The sequence below is a fragment of the Rissa tridactyla genome, chromosome Z (assembly GCF_028500815.1).
Source record: "Rissa tridactyla isolate bRisTri1 chromosome Z, bRisTri1.patW.cur.20221130, whole genome shotgun sequence".
In the NCBI taxonomy this organism is placed as follows: domain Eukaryota; kingdom Metazoa; phylum Chordata; class Aves; order Charadriiformes; family Laridae; genus Rissa; species Rissa tridactyla.
The window spans coordinates 84,137,499-84,160,433 of record NC_071497.1 but is presented as its reverse complement, the minus strand read 5'-3'; the positions used below and the strand labels follow the sequence as shown (position 1 = coordinate 84,160,433).

Here is a 22,935-nt window from a genome sequence, read left to right as displayed (position 1 = left end):
CCCGAAGCCTTTGCAAATCACTCATGGCTTGACGTGGTCGTCTGCGTGTGTGAGGAGAAATCTACTGAGAAATTGTTTTTATTATACGTTAGCGCTAGCAAATAAATAATGCCCCCTCTGTCTTGCGCATGGGGCGATGGTTTTCTTCCGTGCCTTCGAATGGGGTGATTAATAACGACCATTAATCCCCGTGAATGACAGCAGTATATTAGGAGTGAAGCACATGTTAAAATAATTTGAGAGGCTGTTGTCGGGTCATAGGCTAAGCCATTCTCTTCATATATTAATATTTTCACAAGGTGTAAATATTTCTAGACTTGAGCTGTTGGCCGGAGATGAAGTTTGGGGAATGCGGAGCGGAGGATCATGTGCAAGGGCATCGCAGGGTCTCGGCATCGCAGTCTGGATCAAAACTGAACTGAACTTCCAGCGTTAAATTCATTCAAAAGCTGAATTTGGGAAAGCCTGGACTATTCATAAGCTTAAGTTGAATTTGGCAACTGGATATGTTCAAAATCCCCAGGGGGAGTTAATTTATTTTTAATGTCCAGGCATTTCATTTGAAATGTCAAAATGAAATGTGTCATTTTGGAAATGCCAAAACGTTTCTTTTTTGACATCTTCTCAGTGAAGCTTTTCAACTTTTTTTTTTTTTTTTTTTTTTTTTTTGTTTGGAAATGACAGTTTGCAGTTAGAAGGAGGAAAGGTTAAACAAGACTTGGAAGTGAACGAAGACATTTTGTTTCGATTCAAACAAAACATGGAGGGGTGGTAAATTCTTTTTTTTTTTTTTTTTTTTTTCCCCCCCTCAGTGTTGGTGAACCCCTTTCCCTTCCCCTCAAATCTGTTTCTCATTGACCCAATCCGTTTTCCTCCTACTTTTAGCACAAATAGGAAATGTCACTGGATTAAAAAAAAAAAAAAAAAAATTATTATTCACCCCCTTTTAGCTCCCGGGGGGCCCTGTTTGGGAAATGGTGAAAACCACTGATTGAAAACCCATGCGGGAATACGTAAAAAATCCCCTTAACATCTGATGATCCTAAATACCGAATTTCATGGCAGGGCTGTAAGGGTGCTCACGGTACCCAATGCAGCATCCCAGACCACGTCGGCTGTCCTGGGCTTCACGGTAAAGCCCTGAATATCCCGGTGGAAAAAGTGTATTGCAGGATCACTGTGGGGTTGGAGGAGGTGATGAGGCACCTTGGGGAGGTGGCACCGCAGCTCGTGGAGCTTCATCCTAGCTGAGCCCACCAAACTCAGAGAGGTGGGAGATGCCCCATCCCTGGAAACATTCCAGGCCAGGTTGGACGGGGCTCTGAGCAACCTGGTCTAGTTGAAGATGTCCCTGCTCATGGCAGGGGCGGGTTGGACTAGATGGCCTTGAAAGGTCCCTTCCAACCCAAACCATTCTGTGGTTCTAAGCTGCTGCGTTGTCCGTCTTCTCCTACCACCATCTTCCTACGCACCTAAAAGGAAACTCCGTGATTTTTTTCAAGTCGATGCTCCTTTTTATGGAGGGTAGGCTCAGCAGGTGGCTTGGTGATGGAAGACATGTTTTCCTTTGGTGGGACTCGTTACCTGCTGGTAACCTGCTCGTTACCCCCCATCCGGTGGTGGAGCGAGGCCTTGCTCACCCTGGGGACTGCAGGAAGCCATTGGTCTTGACGTATCCTCTTTGCAGGCAATAACACATGCTCTTTCCTTAGCGTTTTGGGGAGGAGATGGATCGTGCTGCCTGCCGGAGCCCATCATCAAAATGAGGGATGCGAGAGGCTTAATTGATCTTTGAGGATCAGCTCCCTGGCTCATTCCCGTCTTCGGCTCCTCGTTACCGCAGTCATTCCCCTCCGTTAGAGGAATCAGTAAGAAAAAAAAAAAAAAAGAGTTTAGCATCTGAGTGAGCTCCTACTAATTTTATTCTGGGTTCTGGAGGAAACCCTGCTTCCCCCCTGGTTTGATATTCAATAGGAAGGAAACAGATGAGATGAAAAAAAAATAACACTAAAATAGATCTAATAGGGTTGGCCAGAAATGGCTCTGAAAAATGCTGCTGAATTTCCAAATTGGAGTATGAAACCCTTTGTGCTCTTCCCCCCTCCCCCCGCCCCCTCTTTAAATCATCCTTTGGCAATCTGGAGGGGGGGGCTGCAATTCCCTGTCGTGTTATCAGATGATGAGCAGCCCGGGCTTGCCGAAATAGTGGAGGGCTTTTTGCGTCCCCCAACGGAGGAGCTGAGGACGTTGGAGGGCAGGGGCGGACACGTCGACTTCCTTTACCCTAACCAGCAGGCGAAGCTTCCAAAATGCATCCCAAAAACAAGTCGGAGGAGGTGGGGATGCGGGGAAGGGTTTGAGCGATCCCGCTGGAATCGCTGGAGTATCCCAATGCCCGCTGGCGACTCGGAGCTGTCAACGCCGCGACGTGCGAGATGGAGGTCGCAAACCTCTGGAGGAACATTTTGCACAGCGTGGGTCTAGTAGCTGTCATCCAAAGCCGAGGTTTGGGAATAACCCATGTGCAGGGTGATGGCAGCATCCCCATGGCTTTTGTTTCTTTTTAATTGCTAACAGCAAGGCATTGGAGGAGGTGGGGGGGGGCGCGGGGGGGGGACGACGATGCTTAAGTTTATATTTTCTCTTCTCCCAATTTCTCTTTTACCCAATTTGCTTCAATCTTTGCTGCTGAGCTCTGGAGGGTTTTTATGCTTTCGAAACGGATTTAACTAGCACCAAAGCAAGATTTTTTTTTATTTTTTTTATTTTTTTTTGAAGCTCATTTAACAGCGAGACGGCAATAGGGAAATGTCACCAAACATTTCCTTGGTTCTGCCTACGCCTTGGTTGTAGCAGGGCTTTCAGATGGCTGCCCATATGTGGGGAAACACGTTTTCTGTTACTCATGCGGGAAACAACCGTGTCTGGAAAAGGCGACTTGTAGCTCTCTTTGCTGCGGGGTGCAAGGCAAAAAAATTCATTTTCGGCGGCGAGGAGATTTTCGGCGGCGGCGAACTTTTGATAGGGTCTAGAAGTGATCTGGGAGGCCCACGGTGTGAAAATATACCTGCTCGATGTGGTGGTTCTTCTTTTTCCTTTAGCTGGTGTGGTCCTAATCTAGCAAATACGTTGAATTGCCACCCTGGGGCTGGTTTGTGCAAGTACCTGCTGGACCGGGGTTTGCAAGTGGTTGCTGGTGGGGAAACGTCTCCGCTTTGCACGGTGGGGACAGATACCGTAGAATCACAGAACGATTTGGGTTGGGGAGGGACCTTCAAAGGTCACCCAGTCCAACCCCCTGCCGTGAGCAGGGACATCTTCAACTAGACCAAGTTGCTCAGAGCCACATCCAAGCTGGCCTGGAACGTTTCCAGGGATGGGGCATCTCCCACCTCTCTGGGCAACCTGGGCCAGGGGCTCACCACCCTCAGTGTAAAACATTTCTTCTACCTACTCTGAATCTCCCCTTTTTTTTAGTTTAAAATGATTAGGCCTTGTCCTGTCGCAACAGGCCCTTCTAAAAAGTTTGTCCCCATCTTTCTTCTAAGCCCCACTTGAAGTACGGAAACGGCCACAATAAGGGTCTCCGCGGAGCCTTCTCTTCTCCAGGCTGAACCCCCCCAGCTCTCTCAGCCTGTCCTCCCAGCAGAGGGGCTCCAGCCCTCCCAGCATCTCCGGGGCCTCCTCTGGCCCCGCTCCAACAGCTCCGTGTCCTTCTGCTGTTGGTGGCCCCGGAGCTGGAGGCAGCGCTGCAGGGGGGTGTCCCCAGAGCGGAGCAGAGGGGCAGAATCCAAGGGCAGAATCTCCCCAGGTATCATCTGAAGAGGAACGTCCTCCTCCCACACACCTGCGGGCAGGCGGGAAGCGCTCGTGGAAGCTGGTATCTTCCGTCCGTCAGCTTTGGGCACCCAGTCGGTGTCTTCAGGGTGCTCGGAGCTTTCCCTTGCAACCCGTGTCTTTGTTATCCTTGTCCAAACGTAGCGGTGCGCGTGCTGAAGGAACGCTAGCTTGTCTGGCTGAAAAAAACCCCCCAAACAACCCATCCTCGAGTCTATTTAGGGTGCCTGTGATTTTTTTTTTTTTTTTTCTTTATATAGTGCAAATGCCGGGGGGGGGTGCCTGCGTGGCGGTACGAAACAGAGAGGGGAAACGCTGCGAAATGCCGATTATTTCTTCACGTGGGCCCGGCAGGGCTTCAGAGCACTGCGGGAGAAGGGTGTTTTCCGACACTGGAAATGGCTGCGCTCAAAGGGAGGTGATTTGAATTTCTCCGCTCCCTGATATATGTATATATCTCTCTCTATATCAACCCGGGTAGAGCGAGTGGTGAGGCTTTGGCTCACCCCCCCCTCGCCTTGTTTTGTGGGATGCTTCTGTTATCTTTTGGAGATGAAAGGTGCCCCAGAAATGTAAACCGCCGCCGAGCCCTGCTCCTTTTAATGTTAACTAGTAATAATAAAGACTATCCTGCTGTTCCCCCTCATCCCTCCGGGTCACAAAGCACTCCATAAATTGCACTCCAGCCTCTCGCGTTCCAGCTGTTGGCGCGTACCGAGATACAGCCGTGCGTGGGAATAGGAGAAATACTATCTTTGGGGCCGTGGCTTATGTTACCCGCGGGTTAATGCGAGTGGTTTGTATTTCCCTTCACTCCCCCTTATCCCAGGCTCTGCCCCTTATCCCAGGCTCACCCCGTGTCGATTCGGAGGCCGAATTTAGCCTGTGGCCGTTTATACCTTTTATTTTTGTTTCGAGTTCTTACTACCAGCTGGCGCAGTGGTCATCTCGCGTCCCCCTGGCCGGGGAAAAGTTGTTGACCTGGTCTTTGCTCACCAGGCAATGGATTGAAGCTTGATGATATCACTGGGTGTCCACCTATCCTACAAATGGGGCAGGGTCATATTTTTTGCCGCCCTGCTTCGCCGCCCTTCCCCATGGGTCTAAAACCAGCGCTTGGCCCGATGCGACGCTCAGATTTCCATTTGGCAGGCTGTGTTCTCCTCCCCTTCTCGGTCTGGGTCTTTGTTCATGGAGGAGAGGTCTCAGCCATCACTAAATCACGTTTCCCTTCTGTCAGCCGCACCTCCTTCCCATCCAGCATCCACTCAGAAGATGAGTGTTTTGGAAGGAGGGTCGAGTGTGCCTGAGCACTGATATTTCTCCATGGGGACCTCCTGGCTCCTCAGCACATCCTCTAGCTCCCTGATTGCCCTTCCTTCCTCATCCTCACGTTTTTGGCCAAGGAGAGAACATAAGCCACTAGGTCGGATGCTCTCCTGGCCCATACACTGAAGCCTAATTTCCCCGAGAGAAATTTATTTTGTAATTTCGTTAGATACCCAAGACCCTTTCCTAGCAGTGAACCATCCACGTTTTAGAACCACAGAATGGTTTGGGTTGGAAGGGACCTTTCAAGGCCATCTAGTCCAACCCCCCTGCCATGAGCAGGGACATCTTCAACCAGACCAGGTTGCTCAGAGCCCCGTCCAGCCTGACCTGGAATGTTTCCAGGGATGGGGCATCTCCCACCTCTCTGGGGAGGTTTTGTCCTCCAGAAGCAAAGGGCAGAAGATGTAGTTGAGGTTCAGCTGCGAACTGACCTCCGCGCTCTTGTTTGCTGGAGCTCAGCCAGGAGCAATATCCAAATTATCCACATTCAGGCAGGGCTCGGTGGGCTGGCAACAGCCCCAGGGGACCACAACCTCCATCGTGAAGGTCCAGTCCAGCAGCCTGGCTTATTTTAAAGCAGGCGAGTAGAAAAACCTACTGAGATAAACGCTCAGGTAATCACACGGGTCCAAACTGTGCGACCACCTTATGTCATCAAAGCAATTTGAAAATCAATTTGATGTCTGGCAGGGAGGCAGACACGCCGAGTCCCTTCGACGTTCATTAGCATTCAGGTGGCAACGCTCTGCCGAAGCTGCTTTTTCTGGGAAAGCCATTTAAAAAAAAAATAAATAAATTAAAGGAGGAGGTGGGGGGGGAATTAAAATTAAGCATTAACTATAATTTCCTCTCGTTAAAGGTAACAACGGCCCCAGCGCCAGTCTTGAACGGGGCTGGTTGATGGGTTTCCGAGACGGGGAAGCAGAGTGCACACCACAGAAGTGAAGCGATGATCAAATAAGAAAGCAAATGAGGCTCCCCCCTCGTTTCTAACAAAGGCAGGAACGGGGCCGGTGGCACAGAGTGGTTTAGCTGAGCGGTTCGAAAATTGGAGGTCAAAGCCTGACATGGCTATTGATGAATTGGAGGGTGATGGAAGAAGAGTAGCAGACGTTACGAGTGGGCTGCCGGCGCTGAAACATGAAGCAAGATTAAAAGAAGTGAAGTACCTGGAGGTGGTGTGGCTGGGCGGCACCGTGGCGAACCGTAATTACAGTCGCCGCACGCTGCGGGCTGGAGAGAGAGGGAGGGGGAGAGGATCAGAGTGGGGTAAAATTGGTGTAAGGCAGAGGAAGGAGGTGAAATTCAAGCTGTTTTCCCCAGATGCTGAGTTTTGTCAGGTTGCGCGGCGCGTCATGCGATGGTTGTCTCTTTTTTGGCCGGTGCTTCTTGAGTTATTCCGGTTCATACCCTGATGTTTCCAATATAGCCGCAGGTCGTTAATGAAGGGCTGGATTCCACTCTGCCAGCAGAGGATGAACCTGTCTGAGGCAACCTCCAGCGTCTTCTACTGTAAAGCATCCTCATGGGCATCGGGTTCAACACTCGAAGCTCCAAGTGAATCCCTAACCACTGCGACTGCAAAATTGTCTCTGTGGATCCGAGCTCAGCGGCTCTTTCCCGAGTCTTCAGGTAGCCCAAGGTAGTAAAAGAAAGGGTGACAAGAAAAGAAAAGCTCAGCTTGGTGGCTTTGCCTCGGTTGATCTAGACTAACATTTTCCTGATGGTTATTTCGGTGGCTCGGAGTGGCAAAGGGAGCGGGTTAAGTCTGTTAGCATTATGCTAACGTGCCATGTTTGCATTGATTGCGTGTTCGATTGATTGATTGAATCCGTGAAGGCACGTACCGTTTTTTAACCTGCCTTTCAAGGAAAGAAATCTGAGACGTGGTTCTCCCTGTCCGCGTGTCCCTCCAGTAATTCTTGAACGGTGTGGTGGCTGAGGTTCAAATTTGATGGAGGGCTAGGAAGAATATGGAACCCCTCAGGTTTCTTGAGAATAAATGTCTTGCTGGAGACCCTACTGATGACTTGAGGGAGGAAACACCTGCAGTGGTATTAGACACTGGTGAAGCTGGTGGCGGCGGAGCCGTGCGACGTGGTTGCCACCCAACCACATAAACTTTCTGGGTGGATGCTTGTAACAAATTAATGCTGGGGGTGCCTGCAGCCTCTGTACAGCCAGACACTCCTAGGATAAATCCTGGACCTAATTCCGAGCTGTCTGGCTTCTGCTGGAGTCACTCAGCTTCTGCAGAGCAGGGACAAGAGGCAGCCAGACTGATGTGTGACTGCAAGGCACGGAGGGGTTGAACCTTTTGCATGTGTCTGAGCCGGGCAGACGTGAGTCTTGAATCAGATTTAAAAAAAAAAAATAAAAAAATAACCCGACAACTTGTTAGTTCATTAGACATGACTAAGGGCTGCTTGGGTTGATGGAAAAGTTGAGCAAAGCTTAATTGTTCCCGCATAAAAAGCGCATGGAGGAGCCACGGAGGCAACCGGAGGCGATGCGTATGAGGTGTCGCTTGTGTGCTCATAGGGTCGAAGGGAGTAGATACACCAACATCGCTTTGCACGAGAAAGAGGAATATAAAAATAAACCTCATTTTTATTTTGAGAGCTGCCGGTGCCGGAGCAGCCGCAGCAGGATGCTGGCCTGGGATGCTTTGGGTTCAGCTGTGTTCCAGCATATTTGTTTTTTTTTTTTTTTTTTTTTTAACGCATTGACTTTATATCAGGGGATTTTGTGCCAAATGAGGTACGGTTTGCCGGTGGCAATCTTTGCTGTGTGCCACTCGGGGGTTTGGCTGTCCCCTGCAGCTGGCGCGGAGCCCCCCTCTGAGTCGCAATGGGGTGGAAGGGGCGTCCGTACGCCTGCGTGCTTCGAAACCCCCTTTCACCTCACTGCTGGTGGAGACGTGGACCGAGCCAAGAGGTCTCCAGTGCCGCGGTGGAAGCGGGGCGGCGATGCAGAGTGCGTCAGCGCTTGGCGATCTCCTCCCTGAAACGATTTCCTCTGGTGCCTTCTCCAACCACATCCAGCAACGGGGCAGTAAGGGGCAGCCGCCTTTTCCTGCTGCCCGAGGGTGGGAGGTGAGGGTGGGCATCCTGCAAGTCTCTCAATAAAGCCTCAAGCAAGGGTGTCACCTCCTTTCTGCATCCTCCTCCATCCCAGTTGCGTGGTAACACAGGTTTTTGCCTCCCCGCTTTCCTCTCCTTTAACCCCTGGTTGCCACAACCAGCCTCGCCTTCTCGCTCGGAGATCAGCGAGCCGATCTTTTATCTTTTTTTTTTTTTTTATCTACCCAAGGAAAGGTGGGGAGGAGGCAAGGAAAGGAGAAAAAGGGGTGGGGAAAGGCATCGTCGCGATTGTTGGGGCGACTGCTCGGTTTCTTACCGCTGCCCCGAGGGGAGAGCGGGACGTCAGGGCGAGCGTGGGAAAACCCCGGCCGGCATCCCCCCCCAGCGCCTTCCGTCGCACCGGTGAGGAGTCAGGCGGAGTTTAGCAAGCGTTATATTGACACAGAAAAACATACGTGATGCGGAAGCAAACTGGCCGCGAGGTGGAATGACCATTTTTTGCGTCGTCTCTTTTTCTTTCTCCCTCTTTTACACCTCAGTAGCACGCGTCGGCGTTGTCTGGGTGGGGTCCGATCTGGGTGCTCGGGTCATTTTATGGCTGTTCTTGCTGGTTTTTTCATGGGAGTCGAGAGATTTATGCGCATCTTCGCAGATCTGGGCCTTTAGATAATAAGTTAAGTGCACGCCCACGCAGGCCGCCACGGAAGCATCTTATAACCCCTGTGTAGAAAAATATTTCCTTTTCATTGTAGCAGTAAAGCTGGCATTTCTGAGAGGACTGATGGCGTGAAGTGCCTGACTCCCACCCAAGCAAATAAGAGTTGAGCACGTTATTCTTTCCGAGACCCTTTATAGAAAACTCTTTGGTGCGTGTGTCTGCTGATGGTAGATTGCGGGGGGAGAGGAGGCAGCTGGAGCTTGGGTAGTTTCCTGGTGGCTGCTTTTACTGGTGGCTTTGAAATATTTAAACATCCTCCTGGAGCTCCTGTGCTGGGAAAAAATCATCTAGCCAGCGCTTGGCAAAGCAAGGCTGCCTTGTGGTGCTCGATGAGGGGGATGCTGAGGTCCATCCCTGGCTTTCCTTGGATCACTGACTCTCCCCAGGGTACCTGTGGGGCTCGAAGTCCATTTTGGGTAGCCCTGTGCTGAGGTTGCAGCTCTGGTTCCCCATCCTGCTGTCTCCAAGGGCTACATCTCCCCTGGAAGAGCTTTGCACCATGGTGGTGATGGTGAGATCCCTTCTGGTCTTCGGCTGGGCTCCTGATCTTCAGCAGTGAGGTCCCTTGTGCTCAACGTGCTCCGACAGTGATGGCTTGGTATCAGGGCTTAAGACTTAGAAGCAGCCCCAGAGCGTTGTCTTGCTCTGGGTAATGCCAAGGGATGTTACGTGTAGACACCAGGAGGAGATCCTTGAAAGTACTTTGAAGCCAAAGGGAGAGAGGGGAGGAATAAAATCAAAATAAGAGACTGTTTTTTCCCCTCCCCAGCCAGCAAAGCAGCATTAATGAAATTCTGCAGAGGGCAGAGGGAGGGCAAGCCAGCGCAGTCAGCAAAAAATGAATCCGGCTGGTTGTAACATAAATATCGAGGGGGATGGAGGAAGCTGGAGACGCTGCCCTGCCCTGCCCTGTGCCATGCCAAGCGTTGCGATTTAAGCCTGCGGTGTCCTCGTTAGGAGAGCAGCCGTCCGCTGGCGTGCGCGCGGGCACGTGCACGCTCATAGAATCATCAAATGGTTTGGGTTGGAAGGGACCATTCAAGGCCATCTAGTCCAACCCGCCCCTGCCACGAGCAGGGACATCTTCAACTAGATCGGGTTGCTCAGAGCCCCGTCCAACCTGGCGTGGAATGTTTCCAGGGATGGGGCATCTCCCACCTCTCTGGGCAACTCATTTCAGTGAAATCTGCCCCTGGTCTGGCCAAGGTCTTGCGCTCTCTGATGTCCTAGGATGCTGTTTGTCCTTCCGTGTCCTCTTCTCCCGCCCCCGTGGCCCACTTTCTATTTTGGAAGCTGCTGCAGATGCAGTGATGTTATAGTTTTGCTGTGCCTTGGACGTGGAGAAGAATGACTTTTTCTTTTTTTCGCTGCAGCCATCTGGTGTGTAGGGATCATGGGTGAAAGCTGCAAAATTTAGAGCCAGATGTCCAGAGCCGCAACGCTCAGGAATGTCTGGAATGGAGGGGTTTGGGTTCTGGCTTGAATTTCTGATTGAAGGAAATGAAGGATTGAATGCTACAAGTTGGCATGAAGGTTGAGAAGAAAAGGAGAGCGTGACATATGTGGCTGGACTTCATGGTGCAGGAACATCTTGGCCAACGTGCACCCCAATGTGGAAGAAGGTAGGAAGAACCCATAGGAAGAAGGCTCAACGGATGAGGTCCCTCAGGGCTATAAAAACCGTAGAATGGTTTTGGTTGGAAGGGACCTTAAAGACCATCTCGTTCCAACCCCCTGCCATGGACAGGGACGTCTTCAACTAGATGAGGTTGCTCGGAGACCTGTCCAGCCTGATCTTGAACATGTCCTTGGAGATTTCAGACAGACAGAAATATCAAACCATGACTGGTGTGGAGAAGGGGAGCAGGGAGCGGTTTATTCATTGTCTCTTTTCTAACCCAGAAACGAATGGCTGTGAAATGAAATTATTTGGCAGCAGGTTCAAGGCAAACAAAAGGAAATAGTTTTTCACGCAGCGCGTAATTAAAGTGGGGTGCTTGTTGGCACCAAGTATTTTGGAGGCCAAAGATATAAAAGGGTTCGAAAAGCAATTAGACGAATTCAAGGCTCAGCGAGGGCTGTTAGCTCTAGGGTTCAGATGCAGCCTCCAGCCTGGGAACCTCTCACAGGTGGGATGGATGGTCAGCAGCTGGTTGGGTTGAGTGGGAAGGAAGCACCTCTGTATGTTCATACGTTTCTGTACATTTCTCCTGCATATCCCATGTCGGCCACTCTTAAAAACAAGACATGGGGCTAGACAGCTCTTTCTGAAGGTGTGTCTTCCCATGGTGCAGGCCTGAGTTGACGTGTTGTGGTCCCATGTAGATTACCCATCTCTTACACGGTGTCCTGCAGTGGGACTCAGTCCTTCAGGTGATCCCTCGTGGTCCCCAGGTTCCTGTAGCTCTGACAAACGCTTCCTAAGGCTCCGAGGCCCACCACTTAGATCTATTTCCAGTCTCCTGCTCAGATTTTTAAACTCCCCATTGATCTGAGCTTGCTGCTCAACTCCTCTTACATCTGCTGGAGAGCACAGCACACATGGACTAGGAGAAGGAAGGGCTGGCTGATACGCGACCACCTGAGCCTGAATAAAGCTGCCATTGGACCCCGTGAGGTGGTTTGCCCATCTCTGGTGTTCAGTGCCACGCTGGTCTTTCTACAAGCTGGAGGCCAGCAAGGGGGTTGACCTGGAGAGGGGAAGAGGTTTCTGAGGGCATTCGCCGTTGTTCTAGCGCTTTCGGGTTTGCGTTATTAAAAAAAAAAATTAGCGAAGAGCATTTTGCCAATGTGCATTTGCTATTCCATTCAGTGGAAGCAGAATTAGCTCAACGCTGGCCGTTATGTGAAGCCCCTGCCAACCTCAAAGGACCTCATTCAATGTGCAGTTTGTTTCAACGATTAGCAAGACGAAAGAGCGTCTGGCATGTCAACTGTGTGCTAGGACAAATGCCCAACGTGAGGTCCTGCACTGGCAAGCAACAGTTCAGAACAAACAAACAAAAATATCCCTTTCAGTCAAGAGATCTGCTGTTGGGTTGTCTCCAAATGCCTGTACATTGACACAATACGGGTTTTTTTTCTCATGGTGTCCCTCCAGAGTTGGCCTGTGCAGCAAGAAAAGCCGCTCTGCTGTGTGCATCGTTAGTTGATTCCCAACTTCTAAATCGCATCTGGTGTAGCTGTCAAACGTGCCATGTCTTGGCTGTCGCTGTAGCGTGGTGCAACCTCGCGCTAAAGCCGAACCTGCTCATCATTACAGGTGGCCCAGAGAAGTTGTGGATGCCCCGTCCCTGGAGGTGTTCAAGGCCAGGTTGGCCGGGGCTTGGAGCAACCTGGGTCTAGTGGGAGGTGTCCCTGCCCGCGGTGGGGGGTTAGAACTAGATGATCTTGAAGGTTCCTTCCAACCCAAACCATTCTGTGATTCTGTGATCCTCCACCTTGTGCTAAGCTGTGGAACGCTTGGAGGGGAAAGGTTGGGGGAAGATGTGGGACATCATTCCAAAGACTGGTGCTCTTAAGCCTATGATGATGATGCTTCTTTACCACTGGGTTAATGTCGGGTCTTGTGCAGGAGAAAAGAAGTTCCCAGGTTGCCAATCAGCTTGAAAACACAGGGTGGAAAGGGAAAATGGCTTTTCACTCCTATCTTCTCATCTGACGTAGGAAATGATGGTGACGGGGAGGGAAGCCACAGCAGCATGTTGCCATTCTGCAGGGGACCGCCCTGTCCCCTGGTGAGAGGTGTGGGAAGGACGGCGGTTCCTTTCCTGAAGAAATATTTTCAGTATTTTCTTAAAATGCATGCAAAAAAAAAAATAAACTTCGGGTCAATATCGTTGAAACGTCAGTGAAAGGGAGAAGACCTCTTTGCTGGGTGTGGAGGCAGGCTTTCATGGCAGAGCGTAGACTTGGTTGACGTTTTCGTGTTTTATTGTCTAAGGCAGGGTTGACCCAGCGGCGGTTGCCATTTGGAGCGTGTGGATCCTCGTGGCAGGGGTTATGGGTTGTCCTGCTGTCAGATGTTATGACTGTTGAGGGAACGACCCTTTTGATGGAATAAAGAGAAGATGAGTGGTTGACTAACCAAACGAGTTCTGTAGCTACTTGCTCGGCAAGCAAACGATTGATTTCTTTCTCGTGAGGGTTTTAGGGCGCTCTTCTGCATTCAGCTTTGCTGGAAAGTTAAAGGGAAGAGGGGGAGAAAGATGAAATATCACAGTCAATCCTTGAAGATTTTCCCCTGAAGCTTGCGTAGGGATCTCTGGAAGGTCAGTGACAGCTTATCATAGACTCATAGAGTGGTTCGGGTTGGAAGGGACCTTAAAGATCATCTAGTTCCAACCCCCCTGCCCTGGGCAGGGACACCTCCCACCAGCCCAAGTTGCTCCAAGCCTCATCCAGCCTGGCCTTGAACGCGGCTCCTGCTGTGGCGAGATGGACTCATATCCCTTTCCCCCACGACGTCCCCGTAGATAACCCCGGCTCCAGACCCTGCCGTCGCGGTACAGCTGTGCGAGTGGCAAAGTGGAGAGGCGAATTTTTATGGGCTGGCCGAGCCTTCCGCTCTCCCCGCGTTTTTGGCAAAGGAGGCCGCAATTCAACGCGCGGCATCTGCCGCGGCGCCCGGGCCTTTTGGCATTGCATGAAAAGCGAAAGCGAGTCGCAAGGCCAAGAGGGAGGCGGTGGGGTGGTTAGGGCTGGATGCAGCCTCAGGAGGGGTGGGAGGCAGGTCCCGTCGCCTCTCCGTAGCTCCCATTTTCCCTTCTCCGTGTTTGTCTGTGTCGGACATCCCAGCAGATCGTGCCCTCTGCAAATGGGCTTTGACCTTGGCTGCCGCCCAGGCTGGCTCTGCTGCGGCAGGTAGACGTAGGAGGAATTCAGAACCTTTCAGACCAGCAACCAGCCCTTAAGCATTTTCTAAATATTATGAGGTGTCATTTCAGCCTGATAACTACTTTTTTTTTCCACCGTAAAAAAAAACAAAAAACCAAACAAAACCCCCAAGTCGATAATTCGGGGTTGCGGGAATCTGCACTTGCGTTCGCTTGGGGTAACTTCAGCTGAGCTTGTTGAAGTCTCTTAATCCGTCCCCAAAACTCCTGAGCTCAGAAAATAAAAATAAAGCAGTGATAGCAACAAGCCCGGTGTGCCCCGTGGGAGAAAAAAGGGGCAAACAGCAAGAGTTCGGGGATTTTTTTTATTTTTTTATTTTTTTGATCTTGTAGCTTTGACGTGATTCACGGAAAATAAACGTGCTACAACTTTAAGGCTTTGCCTGCGGCGCTAAATATAAGGGTGTGCTGGCTCCACACTGACGCTTTGTTTAGGGATACAGGCATTTATTTTCTGGGGTGGGTTTGGGCTTTATTTCCCCCCCCCCCCCCTTCTAGTTTGTTGTTTTGGTGCATCTCCACCGTGAAATAACCAACGGTTTTAAGCGAGCGGCCGCGGAGCATGCAGGAGAGATGCCTCCGATCTTTTTCCCGGCGGCAAATTAAAGGGTTGGGACTTCACCAGATCCAAATTTCCACTTCCGCGGAAGTGCTGCGCGCTGTCGTCTGGGGGGGGGGATGACGAGGGCAGGGATGAAGGCTTAAACCTGACTTTCGGGAGCCCCCAGCCTGGTTGATGTTAAACCAGAGGCAGCCGGTCTTTGCAGCCAGCCGCGGGCTTGGGGATGATCAGCCCTGAGCGGGTGATTCTTCTTTTCCTAAATATTTTTTTTTTTTTAGCTGAAAACTCCGCGGAGTTGGTAAAACTCAGCGAGGTGATGGCAGGGTGTGTTTTCAATCAGCGTTTGCTCAGTCTAAACTTAGTCCCTGACTTTTCTTTTTTTTTTTTTTTTTTTTTTTTTTTTTGAAAGAGAAGCCAGCTTCATCTTCATTTTCTATAATCATCTGTTTATTTTATTAGCTTTTTCAAAAAAAAAAAAAAAGCAGCTGCATTTCCCCTGATGCCTGGCCACCTGTTTCATCCGAGCTGCTGAAGGTCTGAGCTCTTGCTCCGCTCGTGCAGAGCAGATTTCGTTTCAACGAGCCAAAAGAAACGACGCGACTGTATCTACTAAAAAGGGCAAAAAAAAAAAAAAACAAAACCCCAAACCCCACATGCTGTGCTATTTTGGTAGGAGCTAATTACGCGTCCTACAAATTACCGTTGGTTATGAACATCGTCCGTCTGTCTGGATGACAATGTCCTGCTTTCAGACCACCGCTAATACACTTAGAGACAGGGATAATACCCGTCGAACTCCAAAGCGTCTCCTCTTTTCCTGAGCCCTGATTTATTCCTACCAGCAAATGTCGCGTATAAGTGGAAGTTTTATGGCTGTATAATTCACAGACTGTTAGGCATCTTATTAGGAAGGACTCGGACTTTTTAAAAAATGACTTGAGGTTGTTCCTTTGGTATCTGGAAACTATCAATTTTCTAGATTTTCTTCCTTGCTGGCTTTCTCTCTTCCCCCCCCCGCTTTTTTTTTTTTTCCTTTTCTTCCTCCCCCCTTTTTCTTTCTCCTTTTTCTTTTTTCCTCCTTTTTCTTCCCCCCTTTTTTGCCTTTTTTGTTCACCTTCCCTTTTCGTTTCCTTCTTTCTTTCTTATTCTCTCTTTATTTCTCCTTTTTTCCTCTCCCCCTTTTTCTTTCCTCTCCCCCTTTTTTCTTTCCTCTCCCCCTTTTTTCTTTCCTCTCCCCCTTTTTCTTTCCTCTCCCCCTTTTTTTCTTTCCTCTCCCCCTTTTTTCTTTCCTCTCCCCCTTTTTTCTTTCCTCTCCCCCTTTTTTTCTTTCCTCTCCCCCTTTTTTCTTTCCTCTCCCCCTTTTTCTTTCCTCTCCCCCTTTTTTCTTTCCTCTCCCCCTTTTTTCTTTCCTCTCCCCCTTTTTTCTTTCCTCTCCCCCTTTTTTTCTTTCCTCTCCCCCTTTTTTTCTTTCCTCTCCCCCTTTTTTTCTTTCCTCTCCCCCTTTTTTCTTTCCTCTCCCCCTTTTTTTCTTTCCTCTCCCCCTTTTTTTCTTTCCTCTCCCCCTTTTTTTCTTCCCTCTCCCCCTTTCTTTTTTCCCTCTCCCCCTTTCTTTTTTCCCTCTCCCCCTTTCTTTTTTCCCTCTCCCCCTTTTTCTTTCCTCTCCCCCTTTTTTTCTTTCCTCTCCCCCTTTTTTTCCCTCTCCCCCTTTCTTTTTTCCCTCTCCCCCTTTCTTTTTTCCCTCTCCCCCTTCCTTTTTTCCCTCTCCCCCTTTTTCTTTCTTCTCCCCTTTTTTTTCCTCTCCCCCTTTTTTTTTCCTCTTTTCCTCTCCCCTTTTCTTTTTCCCCTCTCCTTCAGTTTTATTTTTATTTTTATTTCTCTTTTCTTCTTCCTTTTTCTTTCTGTCTTTCCAGTAAAGAGCAAGTTGAACCGAGGATTTACTCAGCTTTCGGTCTTAACCTTCGGGAACGTCAGCTTGGAAATACCGCTTTGAAACCATGGTAAGGACTGTGGTTCTGTAAATACTTTGAGATTTAGGTTAGATTAGATTATTAGATTAGATTAGATTATTAGATTAGATGATCCGTAAGAATTTTCCCACCTACAGCATCATGAGCACATTCAGCGTTTTGATATTTTGCAAATTTTCTGCCAGCTGTAATAGAAAGCAGTAATTTGCACTCCCTCTCCGTTCGTGCTTCGGGAAGAGGATAAAATCCCAAATTATTCCCACGTGTATCCCTATCTTTCTCGCACGCTCCTCTGAGGTGTGGTATGGCAGGCTCACTGGGAACTGCTTTGCAGGCTGCTGTGCCATCGAGAAGCTCCGGTTGCTGTTTTCTGGCTGATTTTGAGGAAGGAGCAGGGGAGCACCACGAAGGGCCGTCTGCCCGTCAGAGCAGCGCTCCGTTCACTCCTGCATCCCGCTGCCCTCCCACCCCATGGGTCACCACGCAGCGGTGGGTCATGCCCGCGTCTTGACCTGTGGTGGTCTTTTTAGGGGGCATTTAAGGAATGCCCGAAGGAGGTGTCGCCGGATGCGAGGTCGCGCTGGGGCTCGTGGGGAGGGGTGAGAGCGGGGTGAGGCCCCTGGTCCTCCAGCTCAGTTGTGGTGTGTGGATGTGCTGGTTGAATCCCAGAGCACAAAGCCCAGCGGGCAGCTTTCTCCTCTCCTCCAAGCCCTCGCTGGACCGGAGTGTCCCTTGCAGCCACAGCAAAGGCAGGTTGTGTGCCTTCCAGCTGCGGGACTCCAGAACAGATGTTGTCTTGTCCCACTTTCACACCACCCATGGTTTCCTTTCCAATTTTCCTGAGTCTCCTGTTTCACAAATGGGATTGAAAGACGTCCGTGAGGGCAGGTTGGTTTTCACCATCTTTGCTGCCTGGCACGTTCCTGTTAGAGAGTGTCTGGTCGGCATTTCTGCAGCGTCTCTCGCCCATAACGTGTCCATGCTTCTGCTCTCCGGCATCTTCTCCGTGCCGGAGCAGACAACAGGAGGTGAGCTGCTTTACTGACTGCCTGCAGAAAGAACAGTATGGTGGCCTCATTCCATGCCGAATGGATCCAGGTGTTGCTCCACTTCCATTAAATGTATTAATGGTGAATTCAGAGACCTCTTCCTTGCTTCGCCTCCTTTCTTCTTGTCCGCCTCCTTTCTTCTTGTCCTCCTCCTTCCTTGCTTCTCTTCCTTGCTTCTCCTCCTTTCTTCTTGTCCTCCTCCTTCCTTGCTTCTCCTCCTTGCTTCTCCTCCTCTCTTCTTGTCCTCCTCCTTCCTTGCTTCTCCTCCTTGCTTCTCCTCCTCTCTTCTTGTCCTCCTCCTTCCTTGCTTCTCCTCCTCTCTTCTTGTCCGCCTCCTTCCTTGCTTCTCCTCCTTGCTTCTCCTCCTCTCTTCTTGTCCTCCTCCTTCCTTGCTTCTCCTCCTTGCTTCTCCTCCTTTCTTCTTGTCCTCCTTCTTCCTTGCTTCTCCTCCTTTCTTCTTGTCCTCCTTCTTCCTTGCTTCTCCTCCTTTCTTCTTGTCCTCCTTCTTCCTTGCTTCTCCTCCTTGCTTCTCCTCCTTTCTTCTTGTTCTTCTTCTTCCTTGCTTCTCCTCCCTTCTTCTTGTCCTCCTCCCTTCTTCTCGTCCTCCCTCCTCTACCTCTATCAGAGCCATTGCTGCATACTGGTGCTGCAGCAGGACCTGGGGACGCCTGGGTCAGGTCCCGGTGTGCCAGATGCTGCACAAACCCAGAGCGACGTTCCCAGCTCTGTCTGCCCCATCCGTGAACCTTATCTGATGCAAGAGCTGTCTGCCCCTTGGGCTGCAAAGGCAGCCTTTGCAGAACGGAGACCTCACGGTGTCTCAGCAGAGGGGTGGTGTTGGGGGACTCCTGGGAGCTGTTGTGAAGGCTCCTCTCTTCAAGGATGGTGTTAGTTGCCAGGATCGGTCCCACCATCACCTCCCAGCTACTGCTATGGTGTCTCAGGGTTTTAGGTGGCCAAACAGGCCAGCAGCCTTGTTACCTACTCACACGAGGGTGCAAGGAAGGTATGAAGCACCCATCGTTGCAAAGGTGCTTGCAGAGGGCTCCATGCGTGGGGAACCATTTTAAACGGGCTTTTATCCGTCGCGGCGATGAGCGCAGGATTTGCTGGGCTGCATCCTCTGATGCTCAGGAGCTGCTTTCGCGTGGTGTTTCCGGTCATAAAACCAAAGCGCCGCGTCTGGAAAGACGGATCGCCGCCAGAGTGTAAGCAAATCTATCGAAAGCAGACAGCTTGCTCATTCACCCGGTGCAACGTGCGTGTCACTCCACCCCTCTCCTGCTTCCCTGGCTGAGGGATAGCTGCCGTCTGGGTGAGGAGGAACACCGGTCCCAACAGTGATGAAGGATTCTTGGAAGCAGCCTGGGCTGATGCCGAGGGATTTAAAAAGCCTTGAGACTCTAGGAAATGGGTTTGTTGGGTCTCTGGGGCTGAAGCAGCCGGGTGATGACAGCGTAAGAGGGGCTGTGTGATAGCCGCACCGTGACCTGTGCTGCTGGGACCGGAGGGCTGGAGCCCCTCTGCTGGGAGGACAGGTTGAGAGAGCTGGGGGGGTTCAGCCTGGAGAAGAGAAGGCTCCGCGGAGACTTTCCAGCCCCTTCCAGTCCCTCAAGGGGCTCCAGGAAAGCTGGGGAGGGACTCTGGAACAGGGAGGGGAGCCATAGGACAAGGGGGAACGGTTTTAAACTGGAAGAGGGGAGATTTCGGTGAGATATTAGGCAGAAATTATTTGCTGTGGGGGCGATGAACCCCTGGCCCAGGTTGCCCAGAGAAGCTGTGGCTGCCCCATCCCTGGAGGTGTTCGAGGCCAGGTTGGCCGGGGCTTGGAGCAACCTGGGCTGGTGGGAGGTGTACCTGCCCATGGCAGGGGGATGGGAACTGGATGATCTTCCAAATCTAACCATTCTATGGTTCTGTGGCTGCCTCTCAGCTCCCTGTGCCTTGGGGGCTCAGTCCTCTGGGGACTGAGCCCTGCTCACAGCCACCATGGGAGAGAGGGTGGGATGTTGTCCCCTGGCCTCTCCATGTTTGACCCCATGCCCAGAACGAAGTCAGAGATAACGTGGGTGCTCCATGCCCTGGTGCAAAGATGTCCTGTGTGCATGCGTGAACATCCTGCGGGACGTCTGGGTGCCCTGGTCCGGCAGATACCTCGGGCAGGGTTTCTGGGTGAAATGAGGAGGATGATGGAGGAGAGGAGAGACAGACCTAGGCAAGTCCCAGCATGCGGGGAGTGGAGGAGGCATCACCAACGCATTTCCAACGGGTGGTATCTAGTAGCGTCTGCTCAAGACCGGCCATTTTAAGGCTGCACCAAAGCACAGCAAGCCACTGTGGTCGGCGCGGCCTTGTTGGGGTCCTGGCGGCAAACACGGATGCTCTGGGCAGGAGCTATGGAGATGGCAGCAAATATAAGGGTCCCACCACTAAGGCTGCTTGGGAGCTGCTTTGGTAGGACAGCCACAGCAAAAGGAAGGAGCTCTCAAGGCAGTCCTTCTGTTCGGCAGTGCTGTCGCTCCAGTTTTGCTGGCGGTAGCTACGTTTCCCGGAAGGGAGAGCACGGAAGGGAGAAGCCACCCTGTCATCTCGGGCCGCTGGGAGATGCCTTGCTTGAACTGGGAAGCTGTACCCACGTGTGCAGGGAGCCCAGAGGGGATGCCTGGGCCTCCCCCTCATACAAGGACTCGCTCCGAGTGACTTCGTCTCGGTCCGGCTCTGGCAGAAGACGTAGCACCAGAAGAGGGATCCCGAAGGATGCTGGCAGGCAGCACGGGTGGGCTCCCCGAGGCAGGAGGAAGATGATGGGTATAGATGGGAGATGCCGCTTACTTAAAACAAGCCCCACGCTGGTCCCACCAAGCTGGGACTGGCATGAGATGGCACTGAAGTTTCTTCAGGGCTTTTGTCGTTCTGTCTGGGTCAAACCCCCGGAGTAAGAGTGAGGCCCCTCTCCTCCGGCTGACGTTGGCGGAGCTGTGTAATGAATGATTTCTGGAGCACGTGCATGTAAATCTCTACCTACAGGTCCCTGAACTTTTGGCGGCGGATAGAAATTAAAGGTTGTTTTTGTTTGAGGATTGATGAGCTGCCGCTGATGTTGCTCATTTACACCTTTTCCGTCTCCTAATGGAAGGGATGCGGCGTCCACTGGCAAATTGAACAAATTTGCTCTATAGAGCACCCAAAAATGGATGGGAGTGTGTGTATATACGCTGCAGAGGGGGAGCGCGCACAGACGTGAGCGTTAACATTTCTAAGAAATAGCAATTCTCCTTTGGAAGCTTAAGTGAACACCACTTTCCGGGAAGTTGCCTAATTTAAATCATCTTTGCTCTGTTTTTGTCCTATCCATTATTTCCAGCTGTCAACGTTAAGTGCCGCGAAGACTCTTCAAGAGGCTTCTTTCTGCTTCCCTCTAATAATCCCAGAAACAGGCGCTGGTCCCTTTGTCCGGGGCGCTCTCTGATGGCTCTCAGCGTTCAATTTGCTGGAGAAGAACCACTTTGTGGAACAATAGGACAATCAGCGCTGCAGCGGCTTGAGTACTGCCATCCTGCCCTTGAAGAGGCGGGAGAGGAGCGAGGTGGAATCATGTTTTGGCCATCGCACTTAATGACTTAGAGGAGAGGCTTTGGTGGCAGCTCAACAAAGGTGACCCTGGCTTGCAAAAATAGATGCTCGCCTTTCATTTGGTCCAAAATTTGTTGGGGTTTAGCGTGATCCTTGGTGCTCAAGGAGAGCGATAAGCTCTGGTGCGCAGGTCTGGATTAGGGCTTGGAGCCTTGAGTTCAACAGGGTGGCCCAAGCCTTGTGTGTCAAGGCCAGGATGAAGTCCAGCAAAGATAAAGTGTTGCCTGACTTTCTTGGCTTGTTGAGGAGTTAGTAGAATCCAGTGACGGGTCTTCCCATTGAGAGCAAATCCTTAGGGCAGTGAAGTACCTCTAAAGAAAAGGTTGGTGAAACACCAGGGACAATAGAATCACAGAATTATAAAATGGTTAGAGTTGGAAAAGACTTTCAAGATCACCCAGTTCCAACCCCCTGCCCTGGGCAGGGACACCTCCCACCACACCAGGTTGCTCCAAGCCCTGTCCAACCTGGCCTTGAACTCCTCCAGGGATGGGGCAGCCACAGCTTCTCTGGGCAACCTGGGCCAGGGGCTCACTGCCCTCACAGCAAACAATTTCTTCCCAATATCTCATCTCAATCTCCCCTCTTCCAGTTAAAACCATTCCCCATTGTCCTATCACTACCCTCCCTGCTCCGGAGTCCCTCCCTGTCTTTCCTGTGGGCCCCTTTAGGTGCTGTGGATCCATCCTTGGCAGTCCTGAAGTAGACAAGCATCTCCTGTGCGTCCTTGGGGATCCCTGCTTTGGGCCAAGGGTGAACCAGAAGACTTCTTGAGGACTCTTTTGGCACTTTGATGCTATAGTGCTGATGTCTTCCTTTGGGGCTGTGTAAGGCATCCTATACCTAACTCTAGGTAGCCTCGGGACAACTGTATCCTGCTTTCTTGAGAGGAACACACAATCTCCTGCTGGAGTGGAGGAACACCAAGGCCTCCATTGCCCAAAATATCCAGCGCTCCATGTGACTCCATGCTGGCTTTGTGCTCAGCTTTCCTTATTCCGCTCCAGCTGCTGCCCTCAGCGTCGCCCATCTCCTGCCCCTTGTGCCATCAGTTACTGGTCCGGGTCTGCACTCCCAGTCGCACGTCTCTGCTTCAGAAATTCCCTTTACCGATCAGCTCATGGCAGCTAAAAGTACCTCAGTGATGCCGCACTGGGGGTCAGGAGACTGTTTCTACGGATCAGCTGAGAATGACTCTGCGCCAACCCTTTTCTAGAGATATTAGGAGGAAAAGAGGTGTAAAGACGGAGTTCGATGTACTTTTGAGGAGCTCCATGCGTTGGCCGTGATTGCTTCCTCATCCAGCCCTCTGGCCCTGGATGTGATGGGATAGAGGAAGGCAGGATAATTGCTTCCGAGTCTCTTTTAATCCTGAAGCTCCATCCTCACAGCCACCGTTGTCAGAAGTTGTTTTGCGTCGGTGTTATGTTGGCCCGTGCTGCGTTTCACGTGCCAGCGCTCTGCTTAGTCCCTTTGCCTGTCGCTTGGCTTTCTTGAGTCCTGCTGGAGCATCTCACAGGTTTTTGTGGCCTTGAAGCCTTATTGAACTTTTTAAGGCACCAACTTTAGGAATGAAAGAAGTTTAAAAAAAAAACAAACAACAAAACTATTAAAAGATGTGAAGTGATTTTTGCTCAGTCCCAGGCTCATAAAACCCCACTTAAAGTGGGTTTTGCCTCTAGGGAAGTCCCTGTCCGTGGCCTGTGGATACAGCCGGGTGCTTTCCATGAAGTCCCAGGTCTGGAATTGGGTGGAAAGTTGAAAATCTCAGGAAAAGTGTCATGACAAAATCTGGGCTTGTTTAGCCCATGCGGTTACGGAAAGAAAAATTGCAAACTGGACCCCTGGGCAATCCCAAA

The 22,935-nt window shown here is 51.0% G+C and overlaps 1 protein-coding gene across 4 annotated transcripts in view; it reads left to right on the top strand.

Annotated features, from left to right (window-relative positions):
- Positions 1-22,935, top strand: part of LOC128902582 (zinc finger and BTB domain-containing protein 7C-like) — a 163,495-nt gene that overhangs the window by 38,503 nt on the left and 102,057 nt on the right. Inside the window, exon 1 of one of the 4 annotated variants that reach the window (XM_054185850.1) lies at positions 16,337-16,424. The exons of the other annotated variants lie outside the window; for them this stretch is intronic. The gene's annotated coding sequence lies outside the window, so the exon portion shown is untranslated. Of the gene's footprint in view, positions 1-16,336; positions 16,425-22,935 lie in introns of those variants that run through there. 4 annotated transcript variants of the gene reach the window in all.